This window comes from Heptranchias perlo, chromosome 15, assembly GCF_035084215.1.
Source record: "Heptranchias perlo isolate sHepPer1 chromosome 15, sHepPer1.hap1, whole genome shotgun sequence".
NCBI classification, from domain to species: domain Eukaryota; kingdom Metazoa; phylum Chordata; class Chondrichthyes; order Hexanchiformes; family Hexanchidae; genus Heptranchias; species Heptranchias perlo.
The window spans coordinates 62,351,233-62,377,060 of NC_090339.1; positions in this window are offsets into that span (position 1 = coordinate 62,351,233).

The window sequence follows — 25,828 nt, forward strand, 5'->3', positions numbered from 1 at the left end:
TCCTCCTCATCTCAGTCCTAAATATCAGACCCCTTATCCTGAGACTATGCCCCCTAATTCCAGACTATCCAGCCAGGGGAAACAGCCTCTCAGCATCTACCCTGTCAAACCCTCTTATATGTTTCAATGAGATCACCTCTCATTCTTCTAAACTCCAGAGAGTATAGGCCTATTGTACTCAATCTTTCCTCACAGGACAACCCTCTCATCCCAGGAATCAATCTAGTTCTTCTCCTCCCTCCATCCTCAGAGTCTTGAACGAATGACTCATCGTAATCCCTTACACTAACTCAAACTTTCCCAGGATGTTAAACTGTGGAGCCCCTTATTTCTTTGTCTTTCTTTCGTCCTACAAGCCAAAGGCTTTGAAAATGCAACCCAATCACTACTTTCTGAATTAGTTCACTTTTTTTCAAAGATGATTTTGAACCTTGGGAGAGGGGCAGAGGGGATCCTGTATAGTTAGGTCCTTTACCAGGGCTGTGTCTGATGCTGTGAATTCAAGCTCATTGCACATTGAGTTGAAACTGTCCTGAGTTTATTTAATGTGGGATCTATACAGGCTCCAGCAGGGGAAGACTTCCATCTCACCAGTGTGATTTGGATTGGGAACACTAGTTGATGGCCAATTTCACAGTCAGCATTGGACCCCAATTTGAATAACCAAATCAGCCTGCCTCCTGTTTCAGACGGGTGCCCTGGGCAACTAAAAGTTGCATCATTCAATTTTGGGCGAGGACGCTCTTCCAGGGCCAATCGGGCGAGGGAGTTCACAACTGATTTTAGGCCCCGTTTCACCAATTTCACGCCCGACAAATGGGGGCATTGACATTCAATTTCTCCCCCAAATTGTTTCACAAAGGAGAGCTAACGAGAACTTAGCAGGAAACAGGAGAAGTTTAGGAAGAAAATATTTGCATTGATATAGCATCTCTCGACACTTCAAAAAGACTTCACATGCAATAGATTACTTAGATGCGCAATAAGTGTCCTTATGTATATGAATGCAGCAGAGGTCCCTGCCTAACAACATTGTGGGAGCACCTTCATCACACGGACTACAGCGGTTCAAGAAGAAGGCCCACCTTTCTCAAGGCAACCAGGGGTGGTCAAGAAATGCCGGCCTTGCCAGCGACGCCCACGTCCCAAGAATGAATACAAAAATATATTTTCTCACATAGTAATCTCATATAAACAGCAATGCGATGAATGTGCTGTTAATCTGTTTTTGGCAGTGTTGGTTAAGGGACGAATGTTGGCCAGGACACAAGGAGAGCACCCTACGTTTTCTTGAAAAGTGGCATGGGATGAAGAGGCAGATTGGACCCCGGTTTAGCATCTCATCAGAACGACAATATCTCTGATAATGCCGCGTTAAAGTCACACCCAAAATTATGTCTTGAAGCTCCAGAGTGATGCTTGAAAGCACAGCCTTCTGAACCAAAGGCAGTTTTAATAGGTGCCCTATTAAAACACACCCCGTGGCTTAGATTGGTAAACAGGTGACTTATTAATTAGTTATTAAACAGAAAGTGTTTGCCGAGATCTGAATAAGGAGGTACGATGGTGTAGTGGTTATTTTACTGGACTAGTAATCCAGAGAACACAGATTTAAGGTAATTGGCAAAAGAATCAGGGGGGAGATGAGGAGAATTTTTTTTTACGCAGCGAGTTGTTATGATCTGGAATTCACTGCCTGAAAGGGCGGTGGAAGCAGATTCAATAGTAACTTTCGAAAGGGAATTGGATAAATACTTGAAAAGAAAAATTGGCAGGGCCATGGGGAAAGAGCAAGGGAGTGGGACTAATTGGATAGCTCTTTCAAAGAGCCAGCATAGGCATGATGGGCAGAATGGCTGTATGCTGTATGATTCTATGATTCAACTAATTATCGCGACCATTGGCGGCCGCGCCTTCAGCTGCCTAGGCCTTAAGTTCTGGAATTTCCTCCCTAAACCTCTCCACCTCTCCAACTCTCTCCCCTCCTTTAAGATTTCCCCTTAAAACCTACCTCTTTGATCAAGCTTTTGGTCACCGGTCCTAATATCTCCTTGTGTCACTCGGTGTCACTTTTTTGTCTGATAATCGCTCCCGTGAAGCACCCTTGGGACGTTTTACTACGTTAAAGGTGCTATATAAATGCAAGTTGTTGTTGGAGAGGGTGAGTTCAAATCTCACCAGGGCAGTTTGACAATTAAAATCTCAAAAAAATGTGGAGATGCAAAGCCGGCGTCAGTAAAAGTGACCATGACTTTTACTGATGGATTGTCATAAAAACCCAACTAGTTCACTCATGCCCTTTAGGGAAGGAAACCTGCCGTCCTTAACCGGTCTGGGCCTATATGTGACTTCAGTCCCCACACCAACGTGGTTGACTCTTGACTGCCCTCTGAAGTTGCCGAGCAAACCACCCAGTTGTTATTAGGGATGGGCAATAAATGCTGGGCTGTGCTCGTGACACCCACATTTCACGAATGAATAAATAATTTGTTTTAAATCTTTCACTTCAGTTTTTATAGGATTTGTCAGCCTTGATGATACCTTTAAAATATTCAGAACTGTTTTTTTTGATTGGATAATTACAAAAGTATTAGTTACTTGAAGCCAGCTGTTAACTTAATAGATAAATATTTCTATCTCGCTTATACTAACTGACTGTGGTATTTTCCATTGCAGTGTGCTGGTGTTTGATGAACAGCTTCAGCTACATCGATCTTTATTATTAGATTTTCATTAGCAGATTGCAAATATTTGCATAGCACTCGTTAAATTCAAATTATATTTAGTGATTTAATTGAACTGAAAAAGTTGCTCATTTTTCTTCTCTTGGAGCTTTTGTTTCGAGTTCCTGTGACTAAATAGAGGCCCTTTGCAATTGGTGATTTGGTGAGTAATGAAATAGAAAGTAAATAATATTGATTGTACTTTGGAGATAAGAATCTTTCATCTGGCCCGTCGAGACTTTTGAAGGAACTTTGAGCATCGCCCAAAAATTAACCGCTGCCACATGAAATGCGAATGTTCATACTTCATACCCTTCTGGTTCATTAAACCGATTTCATGGTGAGATGGACTAAAAAATAAAAGGAGTTTGCAGCACATCTGAGCAATGAGACAATAGTTTATTAAAATACTTGGCACTTTATTAAACTCTGCTGACCATACCTTGCGAAATCTCTCACTTGAAAATCAGTAATTTGTAAACACCACCCCCCCCCAAAAAAAAAAATGGTCTTTAATTTCAGAATCGGGCTGATTTTTTGACGAATAAACCTCGGCTGCAATCAAATTAATCGCGAGAGAAAAAAGAAAGGTCTGTTTTTTTTATTTTAACCACAATGAGAAACGTTCTATTTTCCTGTCTTTCTTACAGGTTTAACAAGACTTTTCCCCCACTCCTTTTTTTTCTCTCCTGACCCATGCTGACTTTATCCGAAATCAAATATTCAAACGTGCATTTAAAAAAAAAAATCTTCCGAATCTGGTCCGGTTTAAGCGCAGATTTTGTTCTCACAGTTCCACAAAGATGAGAGATACTTCTTGTTGCTGGGTTCACTTAAACTGTCTTTAATGACGCAACAAACCTGCAATAAGGGAAAGAAAATGGACGATAAGTTTAACCGCGGATCGCGTAAAATTCAGTCTCAGAACTTCAACAAAGGGACAGTGTCTGAGTAATGAAGGGATCATTTATACTTGAAGATTCTGAAAATGCAACCACTGGTTGGTCAACACTAATATTAGTAAATAATATCCTTTATAGGTTTAGAAAAATGCTTCATTTTTTTTTTGGGGGGGGGGAGCATGGAATTACTGCCTTTTTGTCTGTGTTTTTATGTGTGTTTGTGCCGAGCTAAAAATGAGCTTCGCCCCCTTAACTCTGTGAAGTGATGGATTATTTTAATGCAGAATTAGTGAATAATAGAGGCTCTTGGTCTGTTCACGCGCTCCTGAATAATGCATGTGGGAGAAAGCAAATAGCAGCTAAGGGTCTCAGCTGCCTTTTCCACAATAGACCGCGCACCGAGCTGGGAGGGTGGGTTGGGGAGGTAGGTGGGGGGGTGGGGGTGGGGGAGCACATTAGTTTATCATCACCCTGTCAATCGCAGTCGCTGGGGAAGCGTGGGACCGAGTGGAGAACAGCAGCTGCTAATCGTGCAGTCAACTGACCCGACCCAGCCCCCTTCACACACACACAAAAAAATACATTTACACTTTTCCAGAGCAAGCAAAAAAATAAATAAATAAATATAGATTTTGTTTAAACAAAAAAAAGGAAGAAAGAAAAAAAAAGGGGAAATGAGAAAATAGTAAACACGTGTATTTATTTTCTCCGGGTGATTATCAACCCAGAGAAACAAAAAAAAAAACCCACCAAGCTGCAGAACATAAGGGAGACCTTTTGAAATAAATTGCTCCTACATTTTAAAGAGACTTCCTCTTTTTTCCCTGTCCAGCTCAAAAGCCCAACTCGACGCTCAGCTTGTTGACAAAAATCACTTTGAATCCTACACAGGAATCTTTTCACGTCGGTAAACAAGTTTGTTTTTTTAGATCGTTTTTGCACTTTTTTATTCCACTTTTTTATTTCTCTGCCTCGGTAAATCAAACTCCTTTCAACTCAAGCTCAAGTAATTGATTCTTTTTTTTGGTCCAATTATTATTTGAGCACCGTGGGACATCGCACTTCGTTAAAGGCGCTATATAAATGCAAGTTTTTGTTGTTCGGACCAGGAAGTGAATTCTAACAATTTGTCAAGAAATAACTTGGTAAAATAGATCAACTCCTTGGCGTTATATATGAGTGTCGTTCATGATAACATCATAGTCCTGGTCAGTTAGTTGTTAACCTGGTGACCTATTTGTCCAAACCCGTCGATGTTCTCATTGAACAAATAGTACCAGAGGCAACAGATCTGTACAGTGAAATGCAGCAAGCAGCAAGCAGCACCCCCTGTTGAACGTAAATGGGTCACCTGATGATACTCTCCTCGCACTGACTTGCAGACGAGGATGATTCTTTTGCGACAGCAGTGCTGATCGCTCTGACCTTTCTCCTAGATCCCGATATCCTCCAACAGCAATTAGTGACTGTCCCCATTTAAATTCTGTTGTCACTTTTTGCACCAGGTTATTTAACTCCAGAAGGCCACACTGCCAGAAAGCCTAAATATAGTAGGCCCAATTTTCCAAGGTTCTGTGCTAGCAACAGGGCTTGTTTTTTTTAGTTATCGGTCCTCGTTAAGTAGTTTTTAAAAAATTCATTCTCGGGATGTGGGCGTTGCTGGCGAGGCCGGCATTTATTGCCCATCACTAGTAGCCCCTTGAGAAGGTGGCAGTGGGCCTTCTTCTTGAACCGCTGCGGTCCTAGAGTTGCCAACGCTGATTGGGCGTATTCCTGGAGGTTTCAACACATGACCTCCTGTGTCCAATCACCTTGCCTCGCCATTGAGCACCCAACACATCCAATTTCACTGTGCCCCGCCTTCCAATGCCAATTGGATAGCGAACAGACAATTCATTACCCGATTGGATGATTCTTGACTGTCAGTCAAACAGCTTTCCCCCCCTCCCATCGCCAATATTTTTGTAACAATAATCGAAAGTGTTCAAAGAAACACTCCATTTTTTTTAATGCCCCAATGATTTTTCTGCCAGTTAGCTCCCAGCTGTGTCCAGGAAATTTAGGGAGGGAATTCCAGCGCTTAGGACCTAGGCAGCTGAAGGCACGGCCGCCAATGGTGGGGGTAACAGGGCAGGGGATGCACAAGAGGCCAGACTTGGAGCAGCGCAGAGATCTTGGACGGTTATAGGGCTGGAGGAGGTTACAGAGATACCGAGGGACGAGGCCATGGAGGGTCATGGTGAGGTTCCAAACACCAGTTTGGTGTTAATCTCAGTGAGACAAGGGGGCCAGGCACGCTCGATGTTAAATGCCAGACCTGAAGTACTCTACCTAATTAAACGGCAAAAATGGTCAACCGTGCTGGAAAACGCAAGCAAATGGAGGGGCCAAAATATTTACCACCCCTTCCAAACCCTCGCTCCATGCTTTCTTCTCTCCTTGTCACCAAAGGGTTTAATTTTAATGCAAGTTCACCTCTTCAAGTCCTGTCTCTCTGCGTTTCATTCAGTGGCTCTCCGCATGCTGCTACTCATTTCCCGTGGGCTGTCGAATGCCACTCCCTGCCTCCTTCCTGTGTCCTCCTCATCGCTCAGCACAGCTTCAAACAACAGATTGAAGGCGTCAGTGGCCCTCAAAAGTTAATCTCCGTACCGTAACCGCAAGCACAAAATATTAAGTCAAATTTCTATTGTCTTTGAAAGGAGGTGCCTCTTGTAACTTTACATCAGAGGACCTGCGCGTACAGTGTCAGCAGTGCCTCAGTGAGTAGCACTCTCGCTTGTGATAATTGACAATTGTGGGTTCAAGTCCCACTCTTAAGAGTTAACCACCCCTCAGATAATGAAGCAGTCCGAGCCCGCATGCAGCAAGACCTGGACAACATCCAGGCTTGGGCTCATAAGTGGCAAGTAACATTTGCGCCAGACAAGTGCCAGGCAATGACCATCTCCAACAAGAGAGAGTCTAACCACCTCCCCTTGACATTCAACGGCATTACCATCGCCGAATCCCCCACCATCAACATCCTGGGGGTCACCATTGACCAGAAACTTAACTGGACCAGCCATATAAATACTGTGGCTACAAAAGCAGGTCAGAGGCTGGGTATTCTGCGGCGAGTGACTCACCTCCTGACTCCACAAAGCCTTTCCACCATCTACAAGGCACAAGTCAGGAGTGTGATGGAATACTCTCCACTTGCCTGGATGAGTGCAGCTCCAACAACACTCAAGAAGCTCGACACCATCCAGGACAAAGCAGCCCGCTTGATTGGCACCCCATCCACTACCCTAAACATTCACTCCCTTCACCACCGGCGCACCGTGGCTGCAGTGTGTACCATCCCCATGAACGAATAAAAAAAAACATAATCCAGGCTGACATTTCCACTGCAGTACTGAGGGAGTGCTACACTGTCGGAGGTGCTGTCTTTCAGATGAGATTTTACACTGAGGCCCCATCAGGTGGATGTAAAAGATCCCATAGTGCTATTTTGAAGAAGAGGTGTCCTGACCAATATTTTTCCCTCAATCAACATCACTAAAAATAAGGTTATCTGGTCATTATCTCATTGCTGTTTGTGGGATCTTGCTGTGCGTAAATTGGCTGCCACGTTAACTACATTACAGCAGTGACTACACTTCAAAAAAAATAGGTCATTGGCTGTAAAGCGCTTTGGGACGTCCTGAGGTCGTGAAAGGCGCTATATAAATGCAAGTTCTTTCTTCTTTCTCTCATTTCTGGAGACTCCAGGACAATCCTGAAGGAATGGCAACCCCAGAACAAGGGGGGCAAAATCTTAATATTAGAGCTAGGCCATTTAGGAGTGAAATCAGGAAGAACGTTTTCACACAACAGGCAGTCGAAATGTGGAGCTCATCCCCCCACCCCCCCCAAAAAAGGCTGTGGGCGCTGGGGGTCAATTCAATTTTTCAAGACTGAGGTCGATAGATTTTTGTTGGGTATCGAGGGATACGGAGCAAAGGCGGGGAAATGGGGTCGAGTTACAGATCAGCCATGATCTAACTGAATGGTCGAGCAGGCTCGAGGGGCTGAATGGCCGACTGCGTTGGCTATCGTCCCTCGTTGAGCAGGACATATAACAATTAACGTGGTTAGGAAGCAAACAGCGTCTTCCTGTATCTCAAGGCTAATTTGCTTGTTATTAATGTCCATTGCTAATCGATCACCCTGGAGGTCAGGAGTTTCCCTCCGAGCAGTTGTGATGCCGCAGGTCTCGGTCCAGGAATCAGGAGCGTCTGAAGCCCCATCCGGTGGTAAAAGCATGTAACTGCAGGAGATTGAATCCAGCGTTGTCCAATGGGAATCGCTGACACCATTTTAGCCACCTGCACTAATCCCAGTGGAAATCGCCTCACACACTTTACAGGTAAATGTACTTCGCATGTGGATATTTGGACGTAAAAGATCCCGTGGCCACTATTTCGAAGAAGAGCAGGGGAGTTCTCCCCGGTGTCCTGGGCCAATATTTATCCCTCAACCAACATCACTAAAAAAAACAGGTGATCTGGTCATTATCACATTGCTGATCGCGGGATCTTGCTGTGCGCAAATTGGCTGCCGCGTTTCCTACATTACAACAGTGACTACACTTCAAAAAAGCCCTTCATTGGCTGTAAGGCGCTTTGGGAAGTCCTGAGGTCGTGAAAAACGCTATATAAATGCAAGTTCTTTCTTTACTGAACAAACACCTATCAACATTCAGTGACCAGTCACAACGATGAAAGAACACTCACACGCTCTGCTTTTCCTTTTACCATCTTACCAACAAACGCACAAAAAAGGTTAAAGTTCACAAGCACACACCGTGCGATTATGAGTATTGAGATCACACGCCCAACGACAGCAGAATCACACAATCATAGAATGCTTACAGCACAGAAGGAGGACATTCGGCCCGTCGAGCCCGTGCCGGCTCTCTGCAAGAGCAATTCAGCTAATCCCACTCCCCCGCCCTTTCCCCGTAGCCCTGCAAATTTTTTCCCTTCAAGTAATTATCCAGTTCCCTTTTGAAGGCCACGATTGAATCTGCCTCCACCACCCCCTCGGGCAGCGCATTCCAGATTACAGCCACTTGCTGCGTAAAAAAGTTTTTCCTCATGTCGCCTTTGGTTATTTTGCCAATCACTTTAAATCTGTGTCCTCCGATTAACCGACCCTTCCGCCAATGGGAACGGTTTCTCTCTATCTACTCTGTCTAGACCCTTCATGATTTTAAATACCTCTATCAAATCTCCTCTCAACCTTCTCTGTTCCAAGGTGAACAACCCCAGCTTCTCCAGTCTATCCACGTAACTGAAATCCCTCATCCCTGGAATCATTCTAGTAAGTCCTTTCTGCACCCTCTCTAAGGCCTTCACATCCTTCTTAAAGTGCGGTGCCCAGAACTGGACACAATACTCCAGTTGCAGCTGAATCAATGTTTTATAAAGGTTCATCATGACTTCCTTGCATTTGTACTCTTAGCCTCTATTTGTAAAGCCCGTAGACTTTTTTAACTGCTTTCTCAACCTGCCCTGCCACTGTCAACGATTTGTGCACATATACCCCCAGATCTCTCTGTTCCTGCACCCCTTTTAGGATTGTACCCTTTAGTTTGTATTGCCTCTCTTCGTTCTTCCTACCAAAATGTATCACTTCGCACTTCTCTGCATTAAATTTCATCTGCCATGTGTCCGCCCATTCCACCAGCCTGTCTATATCCTCTTGAGTCTATCACTATCCTCCTCACTGTTTACTACACTTCCAAGTTTTGTGTCATCTGCACATTTGGAAATTGTGCTCTGTACACCCAAGTCCAAGTCATTAATATATATCAAGAAAAGCAGTGGTCCGAGTACTGACCCCTGGGGAACACCACTGTACACCTCCCTCCAGTCCGAAAAACAACCGTTCACCACGACTCTCTGCTTCCTGTCACTTAGCCAATTTTGTATCCATGCTGCCACTGCCCCTTTTATTCCATGGGCTTCAATTTTGCTGACAAGAGGCACTTTATCAAACGTCTTTTGAAAGTCCATATACACAACATCAACCGCATTGCCCTCATCAACCCTATCTGTTACCTCATCAAAAAACTCAATCAAGTTAGTTAAACACAATTTGCCTTTAACAAATCCATGCTATTATTATGTGTCTTTTACTCATTGTTTGTTTACTAATCAGAAATACAATTAGCCACATGTGGATTCCCAATGTGCCAGATGTGGCTAAAGTATTGGGCAACATTGAGTTAATATATTATATAGATATAGCCAATCATTCTGGACACATCCATAAGTGTTTAAGAATAAAGTTTGTTTTGTTGCAAGCCAAATAAACAGTAGACTGGATAATGCGTTGCCCTTTCACCCCTGGGACTGTCATTCGAATCTGGCCAGTATGAAGATCTTATAAAGTCTCCTCTCTGCCAGGCTGGTGTCTAAAATTTATTTCAGGACTCTTAACCCTGCTCCTGGTGAGGACAAAATTCAGTATTGACTCCCTCGGAGAAGCCTTGATGATGGTTTGTATGCTCGTGCAGTAGGGAGTTTAGGAACATTGGAACAGGAGGAGGCCATTCAGCCCCTCGAGCCTGTTCCGCCTTTCAATTGGATGCTGGTTGATCTGTATCTTAACTCCATCTACCCGCCTTGGTTCCATAACCGTTAATACCCTTGCCTAACAAAAATCTATCAATCTCAGTTTTGACATTTTCAATTGGCCTCCAGCCTCAACAGCTTTTTGGAGGGAGAGAGTTCCAGATTTCCACTCCCCTTTGTGTGAAGAAGTGCTTCCTGATTTCACCCTTGAATGGCCTAGCTCTAATTTTAAGGTTATGTTTTGTGTTCTGGACTCCCCCCACCAAGTGCAGATTCACCAGAATGATACTGGGGCCAAAAGGGTTAAATTATGAGGACGGGTTGCAAAGACTAGGCTTTATTCCCTCGAGTATCGAAGATTAAGGGTGATCTAATTGAGGTGTTTAAGATGATTAAATGATTTGATAGGGTAGATGGAGAGAAACTAAGTCCTTAGAGCTAGGCCATTTAAGAGTGAAATCAGGAAGCACGTTTTCACACAAAAGGGGAGTGGAAATCTGGAACTCTCTCCCCCAAAAGGCTGTGGATGCTGGGGGACAATTGGAGCTTTCAAGACTGAGATCAATAGATTTTTGTTGTGTAAGGGTATCAAGGGCCGCCAATGGTGGAGTGATGAAAATCAATGATGTGCAAGGGGCCAGAATTGGAGGAGCGCAGAGATCTCAGAGGGTTGTAGGGCTGGAGGAGGTTACAGAGATAGGGAGGGGGCGAGGCCATGGAGGGATTTGAAAACAAGGATGAGAATTATAAAATACAAACATGTTAAGTGTTTGTGCAATGATTTCAACAACGATATTGTCTAGTCTTAAATCTCCCTGGTATCACGTTCAACTTGTGACAGAAATTTCAGGAAAACTGAAAGTTTTAAACTGAAACTACAGTTTACAAAAGGGACGCTGAAACTCCAATTACACTGGAGCCACTAACGTACAAGGTGCTCGTCTGAAATTCCTCTCTCTGTCATGAATGGGTTAAATCCTCTGTTAAAATAGCTGAGGGAGGAATTTCAGAACACGTTAAGAGTCCCCAGTTTGGTATCCCACCTGGACATTGCAAGGCTTCGAGATTTTGTCAGAATTTTAAGGGATTGTGGTGAGGATATACTTTGAGTTAAATAGCGATGACCAGACTTTAGTCTAACTGTGCTTGAGGATATATTCACCAAATACTTAAGTAAATAATTTTGTGCATGTTCAACAGAAGTAAGTACATATGCCTTGGGGTGGGCTTTTTCTGTCTCTCGTTTCCATCTCTGAGGGAATCGTGCCTCAGCTATGCTCATTTCAAGCAACTGAGAGCTCACGTGGATTTAGAATCAGTCGTGGCTCAGTTGGTCGCATTCTCACCCATAAGTCTTAAGGTTGTGGGTTCAAGTCCCACTCCAGGGGCTTTGCTAGCACAAAATTAGGCTGACACTTCAATGCAGTACTAAGTGAGTGCTGCACATTGCCGTTCGTGGGACTTTGCTGTGCGCAAATTGGCTGCCCTGTTTCCTACATTACAACAGTGACTACCCTTCAAAAGTACACTGTTGGCTGAAAAGGGCTTTGGGACGTCATGAGGTCATGAAAGACAATGTATAAATGCAAGTTCTTTCTTTCTCAATGAAGGGTTATAAAGTGTTAGAGCATTGGCAACATGTGAGCTTCGCTATGCATTTGTGTGTCGCTGTAGCTGAACTGAGAAAAAGCTTTTTTTTTTCCAAATTGTATGCCAATCCTTCATAGTGAACTCTTTGTTCTTTTTGATGGGAGAAAGAAAACGTGCTCTTACAATGCACTGGGTGAGATCAGTGCACTCGTGCGATTCATGAGATGGTCTCACTGCCTGCACATACACCACTAGCAATCAAACATTAAGAGAAATGATCTGCAAACTGATCAGTACAAAGCTGTGGCTGTTCCAGAGGTTTGTGTTGACGTTTGCGGAACTCTCCATAGTTTATCAAGACGAACAGCAACCCTCACATCAATGGTTCTCCTGGCCGGCTTCCAACCTTCCACCCTCCGCAAACTTAAGCTCACCCAAAACTCTGCTGCCCCGTATCCTAACTCGCACCACGTCCCGTTCTCCCTTCACTCCTGTGCTCGCTGACCTACATTGGCTCCCAGTCCAGCAATGCCTCGATTTTAAAATTCTCATCCTTGTTTTCAAATCCCTCAATGGCCTCGCCCCCTCCCTATCTCCGTAACCTCCTCCGGCTCTATAACTCTGCGCTCTTCCAATTCTGGCGTCTCGCGCATCCCCGATTTTCATCACTCCACTATTGGCGGCCGTGCCTTCAGCTGCCTTGACCCTAAGCTCTGGAATTCCCTCCCTAACCCTCTCCACCTCTCTACCTCTCTCTCCCTCTTTAAGCCACTCCTTAAAACCTACCTCTTTGACCGAGCTTTTGGTCAACTGTCCTAATATCTCCTTATGTGGCTCGGTGTCAAATTTCATTTAGAATCATAGAAGTTTACAACATGGAAACAGGCCCTTCGGCCCAACATGTCCATGTCGCCCAGTTTATACCACTAAGCTAGTCCCAATTGCCTGCACTTGGCCCATATCCCTCTATACCCATCTTACCCATGTAACTATCCAAATGCTTTTTAAAAGACAAAATTGTACCCGCCTCTACTACTGCCTCTGGCAGCTCGTTCCAGGCACTCACCACCCTTTGAGTGAAAAAATTGCCCCTCTGGACCCTTTTGTATCCCTCCCCTCTCACCTTACATCTATGTCCCCTCGTTATAGACTCCCCTACCTTTGGGAAAAGATTTTGACTATCTACCTTATCTATGCCCCTCATTATTTTATAGACTTCTATAAGATCACCCCTAAACCTCCTACTCTCCAGGGAAAAAAGTCTCAGTCTATCCAACCTCTCCCTATAAGTCAAACCATCAAGTCCCGGTAGCATCCTAGTAAATCTTTTCCGCACTCTTTCCAGTTTAATAATATCCTTTCTGTAATAGGGTGACCAGAACTTTACACAGCTCCTGTGAAGCGCCTTGGGACGTTTTACTACATTAAAGGCGCTATATAAATGCAAGTAGTTGTTGTTGTTTAAATGTGTCCATGTTTCTTTTTATTCCATGAGCACTTTTGATTGAGTTTTGTTTTCAGAGAGTACGAGATGTAGAATCAGCAGCAGTTCGAATCTTTGGAGCTTTCCACCTGGCAGAGATTGGTGACATCGAAGGACTAAGTGAACAGCGAGGAGAAAAACATTCTTCCGTCTTATTTCTGGAAGAACGGGGTCGAAATGAGGTTACCGCCCGTCTTCTGAACGCGCAACCAACAGCGGACGGAGCACGCGGCCCAATCGGGAGGCTCGAGCCTCGCCTGAGTTGACCGCCTGAGTTTCATTTCCAAATGGAACAAAATTGGGCTGGAAGTCTGTATCGAGCGGCTGATCCACAAGCCCAGTACTACCCCAGTGTGCTTCAAGTTGATGTAGAAGAGTGACCCTCCTTCAGCTTCACTTAGATCTGAGCTCCCTGTTCCTCTGCTCCAGTACCGAGCCCAATGAACCCATTATAGTCATCGGCGGATAAACCCCGCGCAGCACCGCTTTCAAAAGGCTCATTTCGACCCCGTTCTTCCAGAAATAAGACGGAAGAGTGACGGATGTCAATGATTATGCACCAGGCAATCAGAACACTGAATCTATCGATCTATAACATTTGTATAAAATGAAGCAGTACAGATTTGATTTACACTACGTTTCAAACTGCATTTACACTGCAAGCTTAGTGTCAGTGCAAAGTAGTTTTAGGAACATAGGAATTGCTGGACAAAAATAGACCAAAGTCCATCTAGTTCATCTTCTACCATCCTGGTAATCGCATGATACGATGATAATGGAGTTGTTGACTGATCAGAGCAATCAATCTCTATCAGTGAGCCTACAGCAGACCCAGACATGAGGCGAAGAAAACCCCCAGTGGTGGAGAGCTTTGGGAACCAAAGTTGCCTGTTCCTCCCAAGCCTCCTACACTTACCACATGTCCAGTCTCAAATTACTCAAATTACTGTATGCTCATTCCAGAAGCATTCTTGCACAATAATGGTCCATAGTGTCAATCTGGCCCATTTGATAGCACTCTTGTCTCATTGTCTATAGGTTCAAGCCCCTCTGCAGCACATAATCAAAGCCTAACAGTTTAGTGCAGTACTCAGTGATTGTTAAGGATGCTGCTTTTTGGATGAGACATTAAAATTAATTGCTGTCCACCTGTTCTAGCGGTTCAGGTGGATTTAGAAGATCCCAGGGCACTATTGGAAGGGCAGGGAGTTCTCTCGGTGTCCTGACCAACATCCCTCCCCCAAACATCACCACCAAAAAAACGATTATCTGGTCATTTCTTACATTTTTGTTGGTGGGATCTTGCTGTGTGCAAAATGGCTGCCTTGTTTGCCTGCCTAACAACAGTAGCTGGACTTCAAAAGTACTTCATTGGGTGTGAAGTGCTTTGGGACGTCCTGAGGATCTGACAAAGTATTATATAAAAGCAAGTCTTATAGCACAGGCTAGAAATGACTATTGACAGTATTAGCAGGTGAATACTTGACACTTTGATATGACATTTCTCTACTACGTTAACAGAACCGTTACCTATTTAAAATAAACAGGTTACGACTCCATTACATATCGGACAGAGTAATGGTACTTAGATGTGTTCATTATTCGTCAGCTAACATTGCCACCAGTATTTCTTCCGTTATATTATTTACATACTGTCGCTCAAGACAGCTGTCTAGGCCCTAAGCTCTGGAATTCCCTCCGTAAACCTCTCCGCCTCTATACCTCCCTCTCCTCCTTTAAAACGTTGTTTGAGGACATAACGTACAGGGTGGATAAAGGGGAACCAGTGGACGTAGTGTATTTAGACTTCCAGAAGGCATTCGACAAGGTGCCACATAAAAGATTATTGCTCAAGATAAAGAATCACTGGATTGGGGTAATATTCTGGCATGGGTGGAGGATTGGTTATCTAACAGGAAGCAGAGAGTTGGGATAAACGGTTCATTCTCGGACTGGCAACCAGTAGCCAGTGGTGTTCCGCAGGGGTCGGTGCTGGGTCCCCAACTCTTTACAATCTATATTAACGATTGGAGGAGGGGACCGAGTGTAACATATCAAAGTTTGCAGATGATACAAATATGGGAGGGAAAGTAGAGAGTGAGGAGGACATAAAAAACCTACAGGGGGATATAGACAGGCTGGGTGAGTGGGCGGAGATTTGGCAGATGCAATACAATATTGGAAAATGTGAGGTTATGCACTTTGGCAGGAAAAATCAGAGAGCAAGTTATTATCTTAATGGCAAGAAACTGGAAAGTACTGCAGTACAAAGGGATCTGGGGGTCCTCGTGCAAGAAAATCAAAAGGTTAGTATGCAGGTGCAGCAGGTGATCAAGAAGGCCAACGGAATGTTGGCTTTTATTGCTAGGGGGATAGAATATAAAAACAGGGAGGTATTGCTGCAGTTATATAAGGTATTGGTGAGACCGCACCTGGAATACTGCATACAGTTTTGGTCTCCATACTTAAGAAAAGACATACTTGCTCTCGAGGCAGTACATATGAGGAGAGGTTGAGTAGATTGGGACTCTACTCATCGGAGTTCAGAAGAATGAGAGGCGATCTTATTGAAACATATAAGATTGTGAAGGGGCTTGATCGGGTGGATGCGGTAAGGATGTTCCCAAGGATGGGTGAAACTAGAACTAGGGGGCATAATCTTAGAATAAGGGGCTGCTCTTTCAAAACTGAGATGAGGAGAAACTTTTTCACTCAGAGGGTAGTGGGTCTGTGGAATTTGCTGCCCCAGGAAGCTGTGGAAGCTACATCATTAAATAAATTTAAAACAGAAATAGACAGTTTCCTAGAAGTAAAGGGAATTAGGGGTTACGGGGAGCGGGCAGGAAATTGGACATGAATTTAGATTTGAGGTTAGGATCAGATCAGCCATGATCTTAATGAATGGCGGAGCAGGCTCGAGGGGCCGATTGGCCTACTCCTGCTCCTATTTCTTATGTTCTTATGTTCTTATTAAAACCTGCCTCTTTGAGCAAGCTTTAGGTCACCTGTAATACTATCTCCTTACGTGGCTCGGTGTCAAATTTTGTTTGATAATCGCTCCTGTGAAGCACCTCGGGACGTTTTATTACGTTAAAGGCGCTATATAAATGCAAGTTGTTGTTGTTATTGTTGTTGGGTCATCTCTTTGTTCCAGAAACTTCTGATTGTTGCCTATTCTTGGCTGCTGCTGTTAGGTTGTAACAGGTTAATGTTTTGGATTCAGCAGTTCTGATGAAGTGACTAGACCTGAAACATTAATCTGTCTTTTCACTGACAGATAGGAACATAGGAACAGGAGTAGGCCATTCAGCCCCTCGTGCCTGCTCCGCCGTTTGATAAGATCATGGCTGATCTGTGATCTAATTCCATATACCTGCCTTTGGCCCATATCCCTTAATACCTTTGGTTGCCAAAAAGCTATCTATCTCAGATTTAAATTTAGCAATTGAGCTAGTATCAATTGCCGTTTGCGGAAGAGAGTTCCAAACTTCTACCACCCTTTGTGTGTAGAAATGTTTTCTAATCTCACTCCTGAAAGGTCTGGCTCTAATTTTTAGACTGTGCCCCCTACTCCTAGAATCCCCAACCAGCAGAAATAGTTTCTCTCTATCCACCCTATCTGTTCCCCTTCATATTTTATATTATAGATGCTGACTGACATGCTGTGCACCTCCACTGTTTTCTGTTTTTTTTTATTTCGGTGAAGTTGGTGACATGGGCAGTGAGTTCCATTCGTCACCAGGAGTTTAAACCCTCAGCTGGTACAGGATTACGTTGCTACACTTCAGACTAATCCCCAAAGTTCATTCTGATGAATTATTTAAAAATTGAGGATAGTTGCCTTGGGCTAGCTATGATATCACAGGTAATCTTAGAACAGATAGTCCTTCAAAGGATGCAACGAGATGTCATCGAGTAAGTGTGACCTTGTTGACCCTGACCCCCATGTTTTCCTGTATCACTCAAGAAGTGCTGTATCAGGGCATTGGGCCCATAAACACTCAACTGGTCATTCTAGGCACAGGTCATCAAACGTTTTGTTTTAACACAACTCTTCTCCATCCATCCCTTTAGTCACAAAACTGCACCCTCTCCCATCCTTCTCGCAGATGTTCCATTGGGATGTACCTTTGATACAAGGCGTGCAGGGGATTCAGCACACCCTGGCAACGATTTTCCATCACGCTCTGTGCAGTCTAGTAGAACCTAAGGGTGTAGATCTTGACCTGGACAAAACTTCCAATTGGCAATGTTCGCCTCTGACTGCTTAATGTGATCGGTCTACATTCCTGTATGTACCAGTTTTACATAAGTGTCAAGGGGGGTAATTTTGACTCTGTGCAATGGTGTGAAACGGGTGATAATGAGTCGGCAGCCCGTTCTACATCTCTCCCCCACTGAAGTCAATCGAAATGAAAATCGAAGAGAGACGTAAAACGGTCTGCCGACTGGCTATCTACCCCATAGAATTTTACAGCACAGAAGGAGGCCATTTGGCCCATTCCACCTGTGTTGTTTTTTTTGAAGGAATTATCCATTCCCCCCACCCCTTTCCCATACCCCTTTGTTTCCAACTATTTATCCACTTGTCTTTTAAAAGAATTAATAATGGATTCTGCTTCCCCCAGTTTCTGGTCAGGCAGTCCATGTTCCAAATACTCTCTGTGTAAAAACAATCCCTCCTGACCTCTCCCCATCGTTCATTTGGTATCTGGACTTTACGAGGCACTTTGGTTTTAAGTTTCCCGAATGGTGTTATTATTGACACTGGCTTTCGCCCATGTGAAATCGATGGATTAAAGCTGAGCTTAAAATAATGCCAACTGCAAAAAAAAACAGGCTTTTCATAGCATCATAGTAGGTACAGCACAGGAGGAGGTCATTTGGCCCATTGTGCCTGTGCTGGCTCTTTGGTAGAGCTGTCCAATTAGTCCCATTCCCCTGCTCTTTTCCCATAGCCTTTTAATTTGTTTTCCTTCAAGTATTTATCCAATTCCCTTTTGAAAGTTATTATTGAATCTGCTTCCACCGCCCTTTCAGGCAGCGCATTCCAGATCATAACAACTCGCTGCGTAAAAAAATGTTTCCTCATGTCATCTCTGGCCCTTTTGCCGATCACCTTAAATCTGTGTCCTCTGGTTACCGACCCTTCTGTCACTGGAAATGGTTTCTCCTTATTTACTCTATCAAAACTGTTCATGATCAAATCTCCCCTCAACCTTTTCTGTTCTTCAATGGACTCAATGGGGGGGGCGGGGGAGGGGGAGAAATTGGTTTGCTCCTTTTTTGGACGTGAATCATGTATTGCACACGCCAGAAGAGTTAGGCCTTGTGGACCACTCGAAATGAGTCCTCGGGCCTCATCGTAATAATCCGGGCAAGCTGCCGATGCCCATTAGAGGCAGCTCTCCGTTCCGGGTCCCCACTAGTTACAGGAGACCTACCTCTTGTACGAAGTGATCTCCGTCCCCTGCCAGAAACAGGTTCAGCTCTCGCTCAAAGGAACTCAGCAAAACCGGCGTCCGCCGCACGAGCCGACGGTCTGTTCCAGAGGTCCACTATACTCTAGGGAAAGAAGAACCACCCAATATCCAAACTAGTTCTGCTCTTACATAACTTGTAGGCGTAAACACCCCCCTTCCCCCCTGCCCCCGATCCTTCCCAACCTGTCCAGTTGCAATAATTGGTCAATTACAGTACAGTCAGTGACCAAACCAAATAGAAGTCAATACAAAAAATACACTCCAGCACCAACATTAGAATTCTTTATGAAGAAAACTGTACAGTGAAAAGCACAGCACATTTTCAATTGTCCATTCTGAATTTTATTCAATGAAAGTTTGTCTCCTCCCACCCCCAATAGATTCTTATGATGCTACTGTAAAAATCAACAAAGTGTTTGATGGGAATTTTTCAGATGATTTGTTCTTCAGAGTATTAGTAGAGTCGTGTTTTGCCCACGATTATTTCTATTTTAATTTTAAAACGCGGGTGTCCGATTTTACCATTTGATCAGTTTTTCTACATTATACCAAATACATATACACCTGGAATTTCCGTTGCTGGATGAGGGGATGCCTCCCGACATAAGTTTGGTGCAAGATCGGAGGAAAAACTTGGAGAAATAGAATAAGTGTCCGTTTAAATTGTTTTTTTCCAGGAGTTTCCCCTTAGCTTATGGTGGGAGATCAGGAGAAATCCCAGCAGGAGAAATTCTATCCCATAATATACATTAGCAGATCTCCCATGGAGTTGCATCACGATGATTATTAAGGGTACGGTAGTGTAGTGGTCCTGTTACTGGACTACTGATCCAGAGAACATGAGTTCAACTCCCACCATAACAGTCTGAGAATTTGAGTTCATTCTTAAAAAGTCTGGAAATAAAAATCTGGTCTCAGTAAAAGTGACCATGACGCTGTCGGATTGTCGTAAAAACCCAACTGGTCCATTAATGTCCTTTAGGGAAGGAAACCTACCGTCCTTACCCGGTCTGGCCCACACGTGACTCCAGTTCTCACACCAACGTGGTTGACTCTTTGTTGCCCTCTGAAGCGGCCCAGCAAGGCACTCAGTCACCACCACCTTCTCAAGGGCAACTAGGCGATGGGCAACAAATGCCGGCCTTGCCAGCGACGCCCACATCCTGAGAATGAATATAAAAATAAACCAGATGATGCTCTGTTTATGGAGACTGGAGCCTTAAAACCGTGTAATGTCTAATACATCACAGCGCAGCTTGTGCAACTTCTGTGTTCATTTCAAGGCCACAAAGTCTCATTTTTGTGCTTTCGTGAAGTCAATCAGAGGTCAGAAGGCACCAGTGTGAGATACCTGGCTTTCGTTCTCTCTAATTGAACTTTTTTTTTTAGAAGCGTGACACTGCAATATCTCAAAACTCACACACTTACATAAGGTCCTTGTTTAATGTTTCTATCTTTGTTTATCTTCAGTAGTCATTCTCCTAGGATTGTATAAACAATGCGAAGACGGTTTAGGCAAAGGGACAGCTGGGCCCCACCCTTTGGAACTCGCTGCCTGAGCTTTTAAATGATCTCATACGCCAATCCAATTTGGGAAAATCATAGAATCGAACAGCACACAATGAGGCCATTCGGCCCATCGTGCCTGTGCCAGCTCTTCCGAAAGAGGTACCCAATTAGTCCCACTCCCCTGCTCTTTCCCCGTGGCCCTTCACATTTTCCCCCTTCAAGTGTTTATCAGATTCCCTTTTGAAAGTTATTATTGACTCTGCTTCCACCGCCCTTTCAGGCAACGCATTCCAGATCATAACAACTCGCTGCGTAAAAAGTCGATTAGATAGTTGATTGCAAGAGGAGAATATTGAAGAGGAGAATATTGAACGGGAGTGGGATCAGAATCATAGAATCTTGCAGCACAGAAGGAGGCCATTCAGCCCATCATGCCTGTGTCGGCTCTTTGAAAGAGTTATCCAATTAGTCCCACTCCCCCGCTCATTCCCCATAGCCCTGCAAATTTTTCCTTTTCAAGTATTTATGCAATTCCCTTTTGAAACTTGCTATCAAATCTGCTTCCACCGCCCTTTCAGGCAGCGCATTCCAGATCATAACAACTCGCCGAGTAAAAACAATTCTCCTCATCTCTCCAAGTGGAGTTTGGATTTTGAAGCCACATTACTTGTTCTTGTTTCTTGAACTTGGAGTTCACGAGTATTGGTGAATCAATTAAGGGAGGGGGGGGGGGGAGAAACTTTCTATCAGATTTGTACAATGAAACTAAAGCCACTTTTAACTCAATTTAAGCTGTTGATTAGCAATTCTGTACAATTTGTACAGTAGCCTTGGAGTTAAAAAAAAATCTACAGGAAACAAGTAACTGCTTCATGCTGCTGCCATCTTTTGTTAGAATCCAAAGGCTTCAGTCACATCAATTCTATTGAGTACAAAACCTCATTCATACAGAGAAATCTGTGTGAATTCTGATCACCTTGATCTGCACTGAGCACCCTAGTCCCAATGGGCTCCTCCGTTTCCCCGTGTTGTGTTTGGAGAACTGAGAGAAGCAGTATCTCTTTTCCACTAATCTGCTCCTCGACATCGTGTCTGCTTCTTAAAAAAGAAAGAAAGAAAAGAACTTACATTTATATAGCGCCTTTCATGATCTCAGGACGTCCCAAAGTGCTTTACAGCCAATGAAGTACTTTTGCAGTGTAGTCACCATTGCAATGTAGGAAACACAACAGCCAATTTGTGCACAACAAGGTCCCACAAACAGCATTGAGATAAATGACCAGATAATCTGTTTTTTAGTGATGTTAGTTGAGAGATAAATATTGGCCAGGAGACTGGGGAGAATTCACCAGCTCTTCTTCAAAATAGTGCCATGGAATCTTTTACGTCCACCTGAGAGGGCAGATGGGGCCTCGGTTTAACGTCTCATCTGAAAGACGACACCTCCGACAGTGCCTCAGTACTGGCACTGGGAGTGTCAGCCTGGTATATGTGCTCAGGTTTCTGGAGTGGGGTTTGAACCCACAACCTCCTGACTCAGAGGGGAGAAATTCACAATCAGCCCAGGCAGCCAGCGACCTAACTCTTGATTAGAAAACTGATTTTGCAGGAATTTTTTCTTTTAACGAAAGTGATTGGAATAAAATAATTAAGAAAATGGGAAACAATGGTTTTCAGCCCAGTTTGTAGATTTGTAACACAGTCTGATTGTCACGTGTTTTGTATGCATCAGGCAGCCGAGCTTGTGGTATTAGTGGGCGACAGGCTGGCAGCTTCCCTTGCTCTATTCCCAATTGGTGGTGAATACAAATGAAATGGGTGTCTGCAGGAGTAAAATGAGAAAATTGATGGAAACTCTCAGCAGGTCGGACAGCGTGTGTAGAGATGGGAAAACATAAGTTTAACGTTTCAGGTCAATGACATTTCCTCAGAAAAGGAGTCTAACCTAAAGTCAAGTGGATGAGTACGACAAAAACAGCTTTAAACACCTTGTAATTCTTTTTTTACAAGTGTACATTAATAGAACAACAACTCTGCACTTATGAGGCACCTTTAATGTAGCAAGTATCCCAAGGCACTTCACAGGGGTGTCTGCAGAAATTTATTGATATTGAAGAGACAACAACACCAATCAGTGGTGAGAATGTGGAACTCCCTACCGCTGTTATTTGTTATTTATATTAATGATTTGGTTGAGAATTTAGGAGGCATGGTTAGTAAGTTTGCAGATGACACCAAGATTGGTGGCATTATGGACAGTGAAGAAGGTTATCTAGGATTGCAACGGGATCTTGATAAATTGGGCCAGTGGGCCAATGAATGGCAGATGGAGTTTAATTTAGATAAATGTGAGGTGATGTATTTTGGTAGATCGAATCGGGCCAGGACCCACTCCGTTAATGGTAGGGCGTTGGGGAGAGTTATAGAACAAAGAGATCTAGGAGTACAGGTTCATAGCTCCTTGAAAGTGGAGTCACAGGTGGATAGGGTGGTGAAGAAGGCATTCAGCATGCTTGGTTTCATTGGTCAGAACATTGAATACAGGAGTTGGGATGTCTTGTTGAAGTTGTACAAGACATTAGTAAGGCCACACTTGGAATACTGTGTACAGTTCTGGTCACCCTATTATAGAAAGGATATTATTAAACTAGAAAGAGTGCAGAAAAGATTTACTAGGATGCTACCGGGACTTGATGGTTTGACTTATAGGGAGAGGTTGGATAGACTGCGACTTTTTTCCCTGGAGAGTAGGAGGTTTAGGGGTGATCTTATAGAAGTCTATAAAATAATGAGGGGCATAGATAAGGTAGATAGTCAAAATCTTTTCCCAAAGGTAGGGGAGTCTATAACGAGAGGGCATAGATTTAAGGTGAGAGGGGAGAGATACAAAAGGGTCCAGAGGGGCAATTTTTTCACTCAAAGGGTGGTGAGTGTCTGGAACGAGCTGCCAGAGGCAGTAGTAGAGGCGGGTACAATTTTGTCTTTTAAAAAGCATTTGGACAGTTACATGGGTAAGATGGGTATAGAGGGATATGGGCCAAGTGCAGGCAATTGGGACTAGCTTAGTGGTATAAACTGGGCGACATGGACATGTTGGGCCGAAGGGCCTGTTTCCATGTTGTAAACTTCTATGATTCTATGATTCTATGGAGTGGTTGAGGCAAATAGCATGGATGCATTTAAGGGGAAGCTGGATAAACACATGAGGGAGATGTATACAGATGTATATGGATGCTGGGTCAATTGAAATTTTCAAGACTGAGATCAATAAATATAGAAGCACTGGAGAAAATGCAGAAAAGATTTACAAAGATGATACTGGAACTGAGAGGGTATAACTATCAGGAAGGACTGAACAGGTTGGGGATCTTTTCTCTAGAAAAGAGAAAACTGAGGGATGACCTGATAGGGGTCTTTAAAATTATGAAGGGGTTTGCTAGGGTAGCCGAAGAGAAGATGTTTCCTCTTGTGGGGGAGTCTAAAACTAGGGGCCACAAACATAAGATAATCCAATAAGGAATTGAGGATTGATTACTCAGAGAGTGGTTATAATGTGGAACTCGCTAACAGAAGGAATAGTTGAGGCGAATAGTACAGATGCATTTAGGGGGAAGCGAGATAAGTACATGAGGGAGAAAGGAATAGAAGGAGATGTTGATAGGTTGAGATTAAATAAATAGAGAGGGAGGAAGCTCGTGTGGAGCATAAACACCGGCACAGTTGGTCTGTTTCTTGGCTGTAAATTCTCTATAATTCTATGTAACTTGCATCTATTTAGCACTTCGCAGGAGCGTAATCAGACAAAAAAAAAACATTAAGCTCATGTTTTCTTTACTTATTTTTCAAATAGGACGTTCAGCTTACATTTCTTGTACGAGTTAGTTGGAACTCTGCAGATGCTGTAGCATCTTCTCCAATGTGCTCTTCATCAGCCTCCCTTACATAAACTTCAACTTGTCCAAAACTACACCACCCACATTCTATTCTGCAGTAAGTAACTTCTCCTCTACCAGTCCTGTCCTTGCCGACCTTCACTGGTGCACAACTCCCCCAACGCAGTGAATTCAAGATCCTCATGCTTCTTCATATGTCCCTCCTTGACCTTGTCACCCCACCCACCCACCCACCCGATCCTCCAACCATACTGCCGGCGAGTGCCCTCTGTTCTCCTGATTTTGGGCATCTTTGCATGGCCCACCCCCTCCGCCAATTCAACCATTGTTGGCAGGGCCTTCAGCTGTTTGGGCCCGACACTCTGGAACTCTCTCTCCTTGCTACCTCCTGCTCCACTTTCAAAGACATCCTCAAAATCTACCTCTTTGACCACACCTTTCCTTCCTCATGTACCACTGCTCAGCATCCCATCCACCTCTGTGAAGTGCCTCGGGATGCTTACTACATTAAAGATGTTATACAAATGCAAGGAGTGTAGTTATATTAAGTTACACTTGTACAAAAAAATTAAAAACATCAGACTTCGAAAGTCATCTTTAAAGCTGTTTTGCTTTCCTGGACGGCCTCCCATCTTCCACCCTCCATACACTTGAGTTCATCCAAAACTCTGCTGTCCGTATCTTAACTCGCACCAAGTCCCATTCACCCATCACCCCTGTGCTCGCTGACCTACATTGGCTCCCAGTTGTGTTCAAATCCCTCCATGGCCTCACCCCTCCTTATCTCTGTAACCTCCTCCAGTCCTACAACCCTCCGAGAACTCTGCGTTCCTCCAATTCTGGCCTCTTATGCATCCCCGACTTCCTTCGCCCCACCATCGGCAGCCGTGCCTTCAGCTGTCTATGCCCTAAGCTCTGGAATTCCCACCTTAAAGCTCTACACCTCCCTCTCTTCCTTTAAGATTCTGTGAGGTTTACACTGCACTCTGTAGATTTCTAACGTGACTCTGTAATGAACTTGAGAACCAGAAGTGGAAACTCCCAGCAGCCAGTGGATTGACACCATGCACAAATCCCTTTCTGCAGTATAACTCCAGTCCCCTGAAGTACATGCGCCCAGCACAAAGTAGCCTCAATGCGCAGTGTTGTGATGTCACCCTGCAAATGTCAAGGACACGGGGTTCTGAGCAGAACTGTAAACTGGTTTGAGATTCATAGAACGAGGGTTGATGAGGCTAGTGTAGCAAATGTTATATATATATATGGACTTTCAAAAGGCATTTGATAAAGTACCACGTAATAGACTTATTTGGAAAATAGAAGCACATTGGATTAAAGGGAGGGTGGTAACTTGGGTATGTAATTGGCTAAGGGACAGGAGGCAGAGAGTCTTGGTGAACAGATGTTTTTCTGACTGGAGTGAAGTATGCAGTGGGGTCCTCTGGGGGTCAGTATTATTGCTTTTCTTGTTATATATAAATGATCTGAACTTGGATATAGGGAGTACAATTCCAAAGTTTGCAGATGATACAAAATTTGGTAACGTAGTAAATAGTGAATAGGATAGTTGCTGACTTCAGGAGGGCATAAACAGTCTGGTGAAATGGGCAGACACATGGCAGATGCAATTTAATACAGTTAAG